The sequence below is a fragment of the Pelodiscus sinensis genome, chromosome 1, assembly GCF_049634645.1.
Source record: "Pelodiscus sinensis isolate JC-2024 chromosome 1, ASM4963464v1, whole genome shotgun sequence".
Taxonomy (NCBI): Eukaryota; Metazoa; Chordata; order Testudines; family Trionychidae; genus Pelodiscus; species Pelodiscus sinensis.
The window spans coordinates 167,197,722-167,211,597 of NC_134711.1; positions in this window are offsets into that span (position 1 = coordinate 167,197,722).

A 13,876-nucleotide genomic window follows, 5' to 3' on the forward strand; every position below is an offset into this window, starting at 1 on the left:
TCCAACAGGCAAGCATTGTGTTTATTCCACATGCTAACTATACAAAATTCCAATGTATGTGGCTATTTCCTAGGCAAATATATCTGCCTATGTCATAGTGCTTTGTTTGTATAGAGAAGTAGCCCATAATAAAACAAAGATTTTTGCCTAATCATTCAGAGAAGCAGCGTGGCTACATTGATGAGACCGCTGACAGGGGACACTGTCAAGTAAATAATCCAGTTCCTTCCCTGACAGACAATCTCTTTCTATAGATGAACCATCAGACACTGACAGGTCAAAGGGACACATTCCATCCATGTACCTATCTGCTTTACTGCCACTGATTCTGGCTCCATACACTCTACAGATGGTATTCCCAAGAACACTTATTTGTTGAAAAACTCTCACACCCTCAATCTGGGATAATGCAGGTTATATACGTGATGTATCTTATGAATCTTAAAATACTTGTAATTTCTCATGACCTAAACTTGACCCCAGATGTACAGTGCACTTATACATAATCAGCAGGCTAGAATCTTTCTCCTAAGAACAAGAGAGCATTGAGAATGGTTGAGGGATAACTTATTTGTCCACTCACCATTCTGGTTCTCTACAGAATAAAAAGCCTGTCCACATATTTAGCAGATATGTACAAATTCACCAGTCAGAACTAGTGGTCAGAAAATAGGGGTTATATTTTGCTTTTGCTCAGAAACTTAGCAATGTGCATTCTATGGGATATTTTCTCCAAACAGTCCTTTGGCCTGGCTTGACAAAGGAGGATACCTTACACGGAATGAACCAGCCAGGACCTTTGTTCTCATTGCTATATTCTAATCCAGGAAAGACTGATCTTAAAAACTTCTGTTTGTTGAAATCTTGGGCCATATTAATACCCACTATAATTCCTATCAAGTCTAGTTTGATGTTACATCAGGGAATTGTCTGGTCCCTTATGTCAAGTTTCAGCCTGAAGCAAATATTTCTGAAAGTTTCTTCCCTAATGTCTTACATGTGTTTGCAGACTTTCCCCCTCTTTGGATAATGCCAAGCAGCTGTTGTAAAACAAATACAGTACAATACCTTTTAAAATGCAAACAAAGTGATTTTGAACTATGAATACACAATTGATGTTAGAACAATGGAAATGATTAATTTATCTCTAAGAATGGAATACAAAGAATAATGATGTTGTTCTCCATGCCAATCACTATCACACAATGTACTGAATCAGATTATTCCATTAATAGTATAAATTGTATATTGATATCTGAACAGAACATATGTATAACATGCACCAATCACTTATTGTGTTCTGAAGAACAATGGTACTAGCATGCCTATGGCGAATCAGACTGATGTTCGGTAAGATATGTTCTTTGTTTCTCAGGATGTGTTTAGTGTTGTAAGCTTTATTCTTCAGCCATTAATCAGATGCAACCAAAGCAAATAAACTGTGTAGAATAAACATATATGGAAAACAAAAATTCAACACTGGGTACCATTTGGTGGCCAAAGAAAATCACATAACTTTTTGCTAGATGCACTAGCTTCAGTTTTTTAACTAGTTAGTATATTACTGTCACAGGACAGGATACTGAATGTAAATCTCATTTGAATTTCTTACATTTTTATATAGGGTGCTCAGGAATAGTGTGGGTTAGGAGTTAGGCACCCTACTTCTGCTGGCTGAGGGTACGGCTACACTGTGAGGAGGGTTTCGGAAGAGGTATGCAAATAGTGTTACATTTGCATACTTTTTTCCATTTATTTCCCGGAAGAGGCTTTTCCACCATTTGGCCCCATCTAAATGGGGACAAATGCTGGAAATCCCCCCTTTCAAAAGCCTCCTTCTTCTTCAAAAAGGTTTACAGGGGCTTTCGAAAGAGGGTTTTTTTTCCCGACATTTGGCCCCATGTAGATGGGGCCAAATGGCAGAAAAGCCTCTTCTGGGGGGGAAAAAAAGGAAAAAGGAATGCAAATGCGAGTGTTTGCCTACCTCTTCCAAAAAACCCCCCACAGTGTAGCCATACCCTAAAAGAGCTTAGCACCTAACCCTTTTGACTCCCTCTGAAAATCTTAGCATTGTAGTCCTTGAAACAATGTAAATGAATTGTTCCAAGGATTACAGTGCTAGACATGATCTGGTGTAGCTTGCATTTATCATAGTCTGGTAGGAAATCAAACTCCTCCTGCGTACTAGATAGCCAATACCCCACACTAATCCTGAGTTGTGCAAATTCTTGCTATCAGTCCTTATGCTTACAGTTCTATTTTTCTAGTTTTTTACAGTTTTGGTAGCAACTTCAGGGCCTGAGGCTGCTTTCTTAAATGGCAATGATAAATCTCTCATTGATTTTAACAAGCAGCTGTAGGACTTCATTACTCAGCATCCAGTTGTTTTTCATGAATACTTTTAAAAAGTGTGTATTATATGTTCTACTCTATTTCATAGATTCCAAGGCCAGAAAGGATCATTTAGTCTGACCTCCTGTGTAACACAGGCCATAGAGGTTTCCCCAAATAACTTCTAGAACATCGGATTTTTTTTTCAAAAAAGTTAACTTGATTTAAAAATTGTCAATGATGGAGAATCCACTATGGCACTTGGTAAATTGTTCCAATGGTTAATTATCCTCATTATTAAAAATGTACCTCTTATTTCTCATCTTCAGTATATATCTATTATTGTAATTTACAGATTGAACCTCTCTAGTCTTGCACCTTTGGGATCTGACATGTGCTGAACCACTATTGTCTAGCAGCATTACCAATGCTTCCACTCTTAGAAGACATTTAGGGGTAAATTAGAGCTAAATAACAGCACAGAACACTGAGAGCCAGGACTAGTGTCTATAAATTAACTTTATGGAACTGTGGGAAACTGGGCCACACTCTTGCTAAGTGGACATCCAGCTAACTAAAATCATCCCAGTCCATGGATGTTGCAGGACCAAAAAGTGCTGAATTAGAGAGGTTCAATCTATATTATTATTTATTACTGTAGTAGCTAATTACCCTAATCCTACATCAGCAATCCACTGTGGTAGGCCCTTCACAGAAGTGTTATGCAAAGACTTTGCCTGCCCTGAGTAATTTACTACCTAAAACATGAGACGATAACTAGATACAATATGCAGTCAGGGGAACACAAAAAATAATGGGACAATACTGTCAGCTTGATAGGCAGTAGTCTCAGCATAGTAAGGGTACATCTAGACTGCGTTGCTCTTTCAGGATACTGCAAGTATCATGAAATAACAACGCTGCTTCTTTAAAAGCGCCCACTATTTCCTGAAGTAGCAGGCATGCTATTCTGGTGTTCGTTTAACCCTCATTCCAGTGCCAAATTTCAAAATAAGCTCTTTTGAATTTGACTCTGAATAAGCTACGCAATTTGCATAGCACAAATTGCGTAGCTTATTCCAACTGAAGGGTGCTGTCTAGACACCCTAAATGACTAACTATTGACAAGGTTTTTTAGGCATCATGGCAAAGGAGTATTTTAAGCAGGGAAAAGGACAACACTGACATGGTTTTGTTCATGTTTATGGGGAGCTAATCCCATGTTTAGGGGACATGGAAGAAAGAACAAAGATGCTTATTTGAAAATGTAATGAGTTGATGATGAGGGCTGGAATTGTTAGCAGAACAGAGGTGAGGTTTGTGTCACAACAGCCTATGATAGGTATAATGGGGATAGGCTATAAAGGCTCTTAAAAGTAAAGACAAATAGTTTATGTTTGCTTCTTTCCATGGGCTCACTCTTCTCACTGCATCAAAGGCTGTGTCCAGACTCCATGTCTCCGTCGACGGAGGCATGTAGATTAGCCAGATCGGAAGAGGGAAATGAAGCCGCGATTAAAATAATCGCGGCTTCATTTAAATTTAAATGGCTGCCCCGATCTGCCGATCAGCTGTTTGTCGGCAGATCGGGAGAGTCTGGACGCGATGCCCCGACAAAGAAGCCTTTCTTCATCGACACAGGTAAACCTGGTTTCACGAGGCTTACCTGTGTCGATGAAGAAAGGCTTCTTTGTCGGGGCATCGCGTCCAGACTCTCCCGATCTGCCGACAAACAGCTGATCGGCAGATCGGGGCAGCCATTTAAATTTAAATGAAGCCGCGATTATTTTAATCGCGGCTTCATTTCCCTCTTCCGATCTGGCTAATCTACATGCCTCCGTCGACGGAGGCATGGAGTCTGGACACAGCCAAAGAGAGGAACTATGTTAGAATGGATGAGCCAGGAAATGCATTTTGCAGCAGTATTTTGAAGACATATAGGTGGGGCTTGTCAGCTGGGACTCTGAAGAGGAGACAGGAAAGTAAAGAGGAAAGCTGGAAGGAAAGCAAAGAAGCTTGGAATCAAAAATACCTTTCTCCCTCACTCTGTGCATAAGAGGTATGTTGAAGCTTGGGGTAAGCATGATGATTGGACATGACGCTATGTAAGACATTGTAAATACAACTGTGGCAAAACTCCACAAGAGTGTTGGAGTACTGTTTCCAAAGAGAAATCCATGGTAAGGAAGGTTGTCCTGTGACTTTCTATAATTCCCTATTATGCCTCTTCATCAAGGTTGTATATTAATAAATATCTATTAAAATATTGTGGCTGGCACTGCAGATAAGGTTACTATGCAGTTTTCCTTACCAGGCATAATTTGGAAATTTATCAATTATCAGCAAGAATTGATAAGGACTGAAATTTGACACACAGTCTCAGTTACGCATTGAAACTTTTTAAAACCTAAATTGCAAATATAGATTGTCAGTGATTTTAAAATTCACCTAAATTTAAAAAACACTCAAAATATCCAGTTCATTGTTTTTCCTGCGAAACACCAAATCACTTTTCTTCAAAGAATGAATATATGCAAAGAAAAAATCTACATAAAGACTTAACTGATTTTGATATTTTAGTCTTGTCTCACATATTTGATTATATATCATTATAACCCTCTCTCAATAATGAAGAAAAGCATTACAAAAATAATCTCTTCACTATAAATGTAGAATCATAAATTAGAAGGAACCTAAAGATATCATCAAGTCCAGTTCCCCACACTCATGGCAGGACCAAGCACCATCTAGACCATCCCTGACAGTTATGTGTGTAACCTACTCTTAAAAATCTCTAATAATGAAGATTCCACAGTCTCCCTATGTAATTTATTCCAATGCTTAACCATGCTGACAGTTAGGATGTTTTTCCTAAAGTCCAACCCAAACCTCACATGCTGCAATTTAACTCCATTGCTTCTTGTCCTGTCATCAAAGTTTAAGGAGAATAATTTTTCTTCCTCCTCCTTGTAAACTTTTAGATAATTGAAAACTGTAATGTCTTCTCTCCGTTTTCTTTTTTTCACGTTAAACAAACACAATTCTTTTAATCTTCCCTAATTCTTTAATATTTTCTAGACCTTTAATCATTTTTGTTGCTCTTTTCTGGGCTTTTCCAATGTTTCCACATCTTTCCTTACATGTAGACACAGAACTGGACACAGTACTCCAGCTGAGGCCTATTCAGCATGGAGAAGAATTGTAGAATTACTTCTCATGTCTTGCTTACAGCATTCCTGCTAATATATCCCAGAATAACAGATGCTTTTTTGCAACAATGTCACACTGACTGATATTTAGCTTGTGGTTCACTACGACCCTACATCCTTTTCAGCAGTACTCCTTCTTGTCATTCCCCATTTTGTATGGGTGTAATTGATTGTTCCTTCCTAAGTGGAGTACTTTGCATTTGTTGTTATTGAATTTCATCCTATTTACCTCAGACCATTTCTTCAGTTTATCCAGGTCATTTTGAATTACAATCCTATCTTCCAAAACATTTGCAACCCCTCCAAGCTTGATATCATCTGCAAACCATGCTCTCTATGCCACCATGTAAATCATCAATTAAGATATTGAGCCAGACTCAGAATTGATCCCTGATGAACTCCACTCATTATGACATTCCAGCAGGACTATGAACCATTGATAACTACTCTCTAGGAACAACTTAAAAAACACAACAAATAGTCTGGTAGCACTTTAAAGACTAACAAAACATGTAGATGGTATCATGAGCTTTCGTGGGCCCATGAAAGCTCATGATACCATCTATATGTTTTGTTAGTCTTTAAAGTGCTACTAGACTATTTGTTGTGTTTTTTAAGTTGTTCCTGTACATACTAACTCAGCTACCCCCTGAAGCTTCTCTAGAGCAGTTATCCAACCAGTTATGCAGACACCTTATATAAGCCCCATTTAGATTTCCTTTCCCTAGCCTATTTACGAGAAGATCATGTGGGAGCTACAGATTATGAATTATTCAGATTATATCTAAGATTCCCTCAGTTCATATGATGGCCCCATTGAAGTCAGCGGAAATAATCCCCTTAATTCCAGAACACAAGGATTTCACACCCTTATTTCATTCTCTTCTACTTTTGTTTTTTGTGGTTTATCTAACAAATACAACTGTGTGAACTCCTTAATTATGTGGGACCATATATTCCCATGATTTGAATGGCCTGGATCATGGAGAAGTACAGCAAAAACAATAGCACTAATGCCTGCACACCAATACACAATGCACAGCATGAAGCCCTACTGTATAAAACAAAGTCACTGAAAGAACTCAAAATATCCAGAGATGTGTACAATAGCAATGATGGGCTGAAGGCTTGTTCCAGTGAAAGTGCATATAGGGGGAAAACCATTGGGCACTTCTACACTGGATATAATGCAGACTAGCACAGTAAATAGAATTACCATTTTATTAGAAAATTTAAATCTTGCTTGAAATTATAACATCTTTTTCCAAAATACAAATATAATGGAAATAGAATTAAATATAATATCTGTGTTCCAATTTAGTATCGTAATAATGATCATTACAATTAAATTATATATAGTAAAGCTAGCAATGTCCGACACCAGGTGTCACCTTTTGTGAGTGCCACCATCAACAAAGCTAAAAAGCTGAAGACATGCAGCTCCAGCAATCGGGATAAATTGTAAAGTGGCAGAATATCATCAAAATGTAATGTATTCATAAGAGCTGCTTGTCAATACATCAAATGCTCAACAGGCAACATTTTCAGAGATCTGTAACTCCAAACAGAGTGTAGCAGTTCACACTTGGTAGTGGATAACCATTTTATTGAAGGTGCTTACCTAAGAACTACTGTTTACCTGGACACGCAGCATCACTCTTTTTGCCTCAGAATGAGATTTGGTACCAGAAAACATGAGAGTGACCTAATACCGTTCAACTTCCTAGAGTCCAAAGGTATAATGTGATGTTGGATAAAGCTGAAAAACAAATGAGAAAACAATTGCCAATTCCTAAGTGAAGGCTATTACTAATATTTTTTTTCTTTTAGCTGAAGCAAAATATTGAATGCGTAAGTCTGATGAACATTTTGGCAAATATTTTGTGGTATATAATCTTTCACTTTCAAAAATATGTGCTGCAGTTGTTGTGTGATAAATATTTAGCTTACTGAAGCCTACTTAATATTGCAGTAGAATCAACAGAACAACCGAAGTTATAAATTTCTTATGTGATAACATAATATCTGCTAATGTTATGCAATTAATGAGCTCAGCAAATCCAGGTCAAAAATCCTCTGTCCAAATGCATTTGAAGCACAAGACAACTAATTCAATGTGTCAGATTGTAAATCCACTGTCACATGTAAATCCAAAGTTTTCAATGTAGTGTCACAGCATAATTTAAAACAGTATTTGTGTCAGCTGATGGTCAGGGCAGTGCATGTTTGTGTGAGTTACACCCTAGTCTTCAACTGCTGAGACACAAGTCCCCATCTCAGTGGGCAGTCTAGTTGAGACTGACGGGCGCCCCGAGGAGTTTAACGTCCGTGGCTTTACTGCTAGGACCAGGGTCCCATCGTGGAGGGCAGCTAACAGACGCCCCAGAGTTTATAGGAAGAGTTTATTACACCTCAGATTTTGACTGCTAGGATACACGATCCCTTCGCAGCAGGCAGCCTGGGGAGGCTGAGAGATGCCCCGACGGATCTGTCCCCTGAAAGTGACATGATCCAACACTCAAGCTCTCCCTATATCTGTCCCTTATGACCGGCTGGAGTTCTTTTAAAATTGTGCTTGGTTCTGTTACAGCAACTGGAGGAGTCAGGTGAAAGCTTAAACAGTTACTATTTTATTGTTACAGGGTAAACTTAGCTGTTAAATGCTACTACTGTGTTACAGATAACACAGCCACTACAAAGGACAGGACAGAAATTACACTAAGAAGTCATTTACAGGTACCATGAAACCCTTTTGGTTCTCTGAGCTCTTATTAAATGCATACAAAATAGACACCCAGCAGGTATATATTCTCACCCCTGCATTCCAGACTTGGCGTGGCCAGTGTCTTTCTCTCAATCCCTTGGGAAGAAGTAGGGCGAGGTTGGGCGTCCCACAGACCTTGGGAGTCAATCAATACCTGCCAGCAGGTGTAGATGATTAGAGCTCAAAATGGGGTGGGCTACTAAACCCCTCTTTATACCCCTTGGGTCACGTAGGCTTCTTCCTGTTCTCAAGTGGCCAATTAGGAAAAATGGCTTTGAATGCCAAGTTTCCCACGAAGGGTGCAAAGCATAATTCACACCTGGGAAAATGCAGACAATGGGCACCTCTGGTATGTGATGGGCGAAGATTCCTCTCCTGGGACAGTGCAGGCGTGTCAATTACTGGTACTAGCCATCAGGGCGGCAGGAGGCCCCGGGTCGTCAGCTAGCCCATTTACTGTCTGGTTTCTGTTTATGGTAGAGTCAGGGACAGGCAGCACACCTGCATTCCCCGGGCATCAAAGGCTGACTGCCTTTCTCTTGCTCTCTGGAGGTGGGGAAGAGAAACAAGATGGAGTTCATGTCTGGCTACAATTTGGCCCCTGTTCTTCTCAAATGAACAAGAAAAAGTTGTCAGGGGAAGACATTTTAAATTTCAGTTTTCTAAATGGCTATTAAAAACAAAGGAACTGATTAGACTCCCACTCAAATCAATGCAAAGTGTACAACAAATAAATAAATAATGGGCACTTGTGCCTTTTAACAGTTTCATTTCATGGAGCAAGGATAAGAAGAATTCATTTGAATAAACTAAGTTAATCTTTCCCTCAGTCAAAAAGCAGCCTGAATTTATTTAACAAAATCATTTCTGAATATTTTAAGAAACACGTTTACATTAGCAGTATACCTACATTTAACAGAAAGAATGCAGTTCTGTTTTTATTCTATCACTATTTACTATGCTTAATTGCTGAAGCAAAATCATTGCATCAAAAAGAATTCACCCCACAAAAAACCCAAGACCACATACACTGAGTTTTGCTCTGATTCTGTGCTACCCTTTCTAAAATGAGACAAAGACTCCCAAGGCATGTAAATGTAGCTAAATAAACACAAAGTCATATTTTCAGCTTTACCATAGCTGGCCCTCTGTTTTATACCTTGACTTTTGCAACCACTCAGCTTCACTTGATTACTAATTTACAGGTGCATTTAAGCCCACTGATGGCTGGTCTACACTCTGCACTGTATCACCATAATATGTCAGTTAGAGGGGATTATTCCCTTACCCATTCCCCCCAAATATTTACCACCCTATTGCAGATGCAATTACGCCAGTGTAAAGATGCATTACACCAGTATCGTTATTCCATTTCCAATATGGCAATAAGTTATGAAGGTATAAGCACCTTTATACTGGTACAACTGTGTCCATACTCATGACGTCTACATTGGCAAGATTTTGCGCAAAAGCGGCCGCTTTTGTGCAAAAACTTGCCACCTGTCTATATTGGCTGCGAGTTCTTGCACAAGAACACTGACGTTCTAATGTAAGAAATCAGTGCTTCTTGCGCAAGAACTATGACGCTCCCACTCAAGAATAAGCCCTCTTGTGCAAGTGTTCTTGCGCAAGAGGCCAGTGTAGACAGGCAACATGAATTTCTTGCACAAGAAAGCCCAATGGCTAAAATGGCCATCGGAGCTTTCTTGAGCAAGAGAGCACCTACACTGGCATGGATGCTTTTGCGCAAAAGCACATCTCTTGCACAAAGCACATGCCAGTGTAGAAGCTCTCTTGTGCAAATACTTTAACGCAAAAACTCTTGCGATAAAAGTATTTGCGCAAAATCTTGCCAATGTAGATGTAGCCATGAGGCATGTCTACACTAGGAAATTATTTTTAAATTTATTTTGAAATAATAATGCCCAAAATAACTATTTTGAAATATTGTGTCCACACTACAGGTAAGCCTCAAAATTAGTCCGAGGCAGCCACCCTTAGTGTGGATGCACTATCTCGACTTATAGCCTCAGGAAAAACTGGAGAGTGATTACTTTGAATGACTCTGGGAAGCAGTTATTTTGAAATAGCAGCAGTGGAGCATCCACACTACTGCTATTTCGAGTAAGTGTTACTCCTCATGGAAAGCAGGAGTTGTTATTACAAAATAACCAGCCCCTTATTTCGAAATAACAGGCTTGGTAATGTGGATGCTCTGCTTATTATTTCAAAATAAAGAGAGTTATTTTGAAATAACTCCCTAGTGTAGACCAGGGCATGGAGACTATAACCCTTTGACTATGCCGGTATAGTTAAAGAGTACAGATTTGATGTTTAGACTAGACTCACATGTGAGTAGTTTACATGGTCTTCTCTGGGACTATCCCTGGGTATGTCTACACTACCACCCTAGTTCGAACTAGGGTGGTAATGTAGGCAACCGGAGTTGCAAATGAAGCCTGGGATTTGAATTTCCCGGGCTTCATTTGCATCTCGCCGGGCGCCGCCATTTTTTAATGTCCGCTAGTGTGGACTCCGTGCCGCGCGGCTACACGTGGAACGGACTAGGTAATTCGAACTAGGCTTCCTAGTCCAAACTACCATTACTCCTCGGACTACCTAGTCCGAACTACCTAGTCCATGCCGTGCGGCTACACGCGGCACGGAGTCCGCACTAGCGGACATTTAAAAATGGCGACACCCGGCGAGATGCAAATGAAGCCCGGGAAATTCAAATCCCGGGCTTCATTTGCAACTCTGGTTGCCTACATTACCACCCTAGTTCGAACTAGGGTGGTAGTGTATACATATCCCCTGTGTTTAAAAAAAAGCCATTCAAGTGAATATATGCAGGATAGAGGACTTAGAGTTAGACTCAAAACTATTTGAGTATCTAATAACGTAGATCAACAATTAATGAGATTTTTAAGTGCCATTGATTTTAATAAGAATTAGGTGCCTGTCCTGTTAGGGCACCTTTGAAAATCCCACAAGGCACCTACCTGCAGCACCTTTATAAAACTTGTCCTTTAGCTTAATCTATAATGCAAGTTGCACTTCTTTAACTATTTCATTAGAGCTCAAGTGGTATAACACCTTGTATGTGGACACAGTTTTACCGGTATAAAAGTGCTCATGTTAATATATCATAGACTCACAGAGAAGTAGGACTGAGAGGAACCTTGAAAGAGCATGTAGTTCAGCCCTCTGCACTGAGGCAGGACCAAATAAACTTAAATCAGGGGTGGGCAAAACCAGGCCCAGATCCAGCCTATCAAGCATTTCTCTTCAGCTCACTCAGCTGATTAGCAGAGCGTGCATTCTTACAGCCTGCAGCGTGTGTTCAGCTGCTTCTCCCCCACCTTGCTCCATCTTGCAGCCTAGCTGTTCCCAGGATTATCCTGTTAGCTGTTGTGACAAAGTTCTGGCCATGCTCCTGGGTCTCACGCTACTGGTGGATAATATTAGCCTCCGAGACTTGCGGTGGTACTATATACACCCTTTTTTCTTTACAACTTAGTGAGCCATACTCATCACAGGCTAGTCCATGTTTTTGGGGTGAAAACCCCCTGATAGTCCTGGTCTCCCTTCCTGGGACACCCCCTGATAGTCCTGGTCTCCCTTCCTGGTCTCCCTTCCTGGCTCTGTGTTGGGGGAAGGTTTGAGGGAAACCTGGGCCTTCCCGCTAGTCCGGATTCTGGCCCAGGGACCCTAAAGTGGCAGCAGTAGTCAAGGTTGTTTTTCCTTCCAAATTGGCAGCTTTCTCCCTAGGCCACTTCCCCAAACAACCCATCCAAAATGTCATCCCCGGTTCCTGTTAACCAGCTCTCAGCTCACACACAGCTTCTTCTTGTTCCTCCCTTTTTCCTTCTGATGCATCGCTCTTTGTCTGCTCCCTGCCCCCCAGTTACCTAGGGTAAGCCTTTTAAAGCAACTCTACTGGCTGTAATTGGCTGCCCCAGATGTTTACCTGCCTTCATTTTATTGCAGCAGACTTTAGTAGTTTACTCGGGAAAGGGAAAACCACTGCTGGCTTAGGTCTGTCACGCTGTTCAGAGTAGGGAATGTAGGAGAGAGAAGAATGCTGAAGGCAGGGTGTTCCCCTGCCCTTGCACCCCATCACTGCAGAGAGGGAGATGCACAGTAGAGCTGCTCCCGCTGAAGCATGATGATAAGTTATTGAGAAGAGTGCCTGTCTTAAGAGTCAGTGCGCTGTTTCTAATATTTCAGTGCTCATGCACTCTCTCTCTCTCTCTCTCTCTCTCTCTCTCACACACACACACACACACACAGAGAGAGTCACTGTCATACTCACACTGGCCACACACACTCAGTGTCACAAAATCTGAATCTCAGATACAGTGTGTCTCTCTTTCACACTTAGGCTATGTCTACATTACAGGCTTCTTGCACAAGAAGTTTTTTGCGGAAGAGATTGTCTGCAAAAACTTCTTGCATAAGAGCGCATCACACTGCAAAAGTACATCAAAAAAGCAATGTGCTTTTGTGCAAGACAGCGTCCAGACTGCATGGAGACACTCTTGAAAGGAAACTCTGATTGCTATTTACAGAATGGCCACCAGGGCACTTGTACTTTTTTCGATTGCCTCTTTTTGTGCAAAAGAATCCTGTTCCCTGTCCATACACACCTTTTTGCCCAAGAGCTCTTGCGCAAAAAGGAGTTATTCCTCGTAGAAGGAGGAATACCTACACCAGAAAAAACCCTCTGTTCTTTTGCTTACTTGCACAAAAACGTGCTTGAGGTGTGAACGCTCTGTGAGTTTTTGCGCAAAAACTGTGTAGTGTAGACCTAGCCTTAGGGTGCATCTACACTGCACCCTTAACTCAAAATAAGCTATGCAATTTGAGCTAAGCAAATTGCATAATTTATTTCTAGTTAATTTTGAAATAGCTTCTTTCATAATTTGGCACTATCTACACAGTGCCAAATTTTGAAATAAGCACCTATTCCAAAATGTCCCTTAATCCTCATGGAACGAGGTTTACAGGGATGTTGGAATAGCATACCCATTATTTCAAAAGATATTTCAAAATAATGGGTGCACTGTCAAGATGTGGAATAGCTATTTTGGAATACCAGAAGTATCCCAAAATAGCACTGCCGTGTAGATGTACCCTTACACACACTTTCTCTCTCTGTAGCCCCAGACCCACACCTTCCACCTGAGGTCCCACCTGTTCTGGGAGCAGAGCTGACCTGTGACCATGTATCAAAAATCATGACATTGCCCCCCTGCAAAAATTATTGTCCACGCCTGACCTAAACCATCTCTGACAGCTGTTTGTCAAACCTGATTTTAAAAATCTCCAGTGAGGAATATTCACGTATAGGAAGGACAATAACTTATAATGTTATAAGTCACCAGCATTAGGAATTATGCTGTTATAATTATTAAGGGGAAAAACCACACCCCTAACTGAAACTGATATAGCAGCACAAAATCTGTGTGTAGACTAGTTCTTAGATCATAAATCCTGATTATTGATCCCAAAGCAGTACTTAATCTATTTTGTACATATATTTATTTATGCCTCTGAGCACAAATCTGGT